This window comes from Neovison vison, chromosome 6, assembly GCF_020171115.1.
Source record: "Neovison vison isolate M4711 chromosome 6, ASM_NN_V1, whole genome shotgun sequence".
Taxonomy (NCBI): Eukaryota; Metazoa; Chordata; class Mammalia; order Carnivora; family Mustelidae; genus Neogale; species Neogale vison.
Window position 1 is genome coordinate 17,540,684 of NC_058096.1, and position 2,553 is coordinate 17,543,236.

The window sequence follows — 2,553 nt, forward strand, 5'->3', positions numbered from 1 at the left end:
ATCATGTCAGTTTCTTTGTTAAAAGATTTAATATGAGATAAAATTTCTAAAATTTTCATTTGGGAATGTTCTGCACATGTAGCTAGCTTATAGTAAATATTGCTACACATATAGCTTTAAAAAAACCAGTTCTATTACTTCCAGAGAGCCATAACAATAAATTTTGCTGTTCCCACTGTTTAATAATAGATTTTTAATTACTGCTTATTTTTTCCTTGGGATTTGGGAGGTTTGTTTCATTTTTTTGTCTACTTTATGAAGAAATAACAGACACAATTTGTTTTTCAAGAATTTATGAACACTTTCTAGAACCTATGTCTTATGTTGGTCCCAAGATCTCTCCAGCTACCAAGGCTTGAAGGCATAAGGAATATAAATAGTCATTCAAAAGAGAGCTGCTTTTCAGAAGTCTCACACAACTGACTATCAAATTACTTTCTTAACCGCTTTATTCCCTCAACTACGATGCTTTTAAAAATGTATTATTTTTCATAATTTGAAATGATACTTAGAATTTGGGGGAAAGGCTTTTTATGTACTAACTTTTTTAAAAAAATGTGCTTCTTCATATGATCTTCTTTTATTCACTCACTTGTTTATCTTCAATAAGTAATTTTTGGTTAATACCATACTAGCTGCTAGATTCTCAGAAAGGAGCCGGTTATCTGAATGGACTCAGATCAATCAGATTAGACTGGAGACAATCTTCTATCCCTAAGCAATTGGCTCACCCTGAAATTTCAATCTCGATATATTTCTTGGTAGTCTAAAAGTCTTTTTGGTCTTCTATCACATTTAAAAAGAAATCTCACTCTTTCTTTGTACCTGTCTGTATTATTTTTTCTTGCAGCACAGGGAATGCATTCCTTTTAGAGTATGAAAAAAAATATATATATATATATATAAAGTGTCGCTAGATAGGCTAATTTTTTAAGCTGCTATCAACTAATGTCTTGATGGAGATGAACTGACAGCTGGTTGAGAACTTTATAGGTACCTTTCAAGGAGTAAGTGAGATGGAAGTAGGAAGAAGATGTAGAGAGTAAGGCGAAGAGCAAAGACATATTTCCCTCTCGTTCCAAATACTGTCACAGGGACATCTGTTTAAGATTGGCAGATTGCACAGATGCATTTTCTTATCCTGCCTTCAGGAATCTAACTAACATGACAGTACAGAGACAAAAACAAAAAAAAAAAGGTAAAAGCCATAATCCCACAAGGATAAAGAGAGAAGTAGAAGAGACAAGAGCAGACAAGTTAAAAAAAAAACCTAGAAATAGAAAAAGAGACAGATGAATGATAAAGCATACAGAGGGCTGGAGAATGCTGAAAGCTACCTGCCTTTCCAGAAAGCAAATCTGTTGGCCCCACAGAACTACAAAAAGGCCAATGAACAGGATGTGGTGGGAAGATGGGCCTCAAAACAGGAGGGATGGCTGAGATTCCCTGTAAGAAGCAGTTTGGACAATCATGTTTCCCCCACCCAACACTCCAGAATTGAGCACATTCTTGAGAAGAGCAGTGCACGTTGGGCTGAGAACAGTGGGAGTCCTGGTCTCATCATATTCTACCCCCAAACCTGGACAAGAAGGAAGGACCAGGAAAGGCATTGTGAGTTTCTTTTATACCATCACATGGTGTAATAATGAAATACTGTGGTCACTACTTGGATTTAAACAGGCATCTCTTTTGGGAAGCTGCGGCACATAACTCAAATGAGCATATAATTGAAAAAATCATTTCTATTTAGCTTTGAATTGCATTATAAAAATTGCAGCTTTTTAATTTTTTACACATTTTCTTAATTATGTTTTGTTTTGTGTAATATTAAAACTAGTTTTAATTCCCTATTCACTGGCTGAGTGAGAGCGAGGAGAGGTAGGCCGAAAGTGGAGATGGTGTTTAAAAATGTATCCACACCCACAAACATGGATACCTGGTAAAGACACCCCTGCATAAAACATCAATTGAGTTAAACTTATATGGGATTTTTAAGACTAATAAAATTCCAGCCATTTTAAGAATCAATAACGATCAGTGACTATTCCAGGAATCAAGATGATCATTCAGGGCATATTTATTCCAAGTGAATAAAAGGCAGATGACTTGAATCTACAGCAAAATAGTCACAAAATTAAAGGCAAGGAATGACATCATCTAAACAGATTTCATCTCCCAGAATAGTGGCAAAACTCAAATATAATCAGCAATGTACACAGGATGCTTTATCCCCAGTCTTGTGACTTGACAAAGTACGTTGCACCATAGGTTTGATGGGAATATTCCTTATTAAAAAAACAAAACAAAACAAAAAAAGCAAGCCACAAAACTTTTACAGAATTAGCAGTAGTAATTATTCATCCCAAGTGGATTTCCATCTGTTTTTGTGCACTATTGGAGATGGTTGGTCATCTACATCTTTACATGAGGTATAGTCTCACAAAGATTTTTTAAGTGTATGTTATCACAAAATATTTTGTATACCAAACCAGATATCGTCCAAAGATAAATCACATCTCCCTCTCTTATATTCTCTCTCATTTTCTTTTCCTT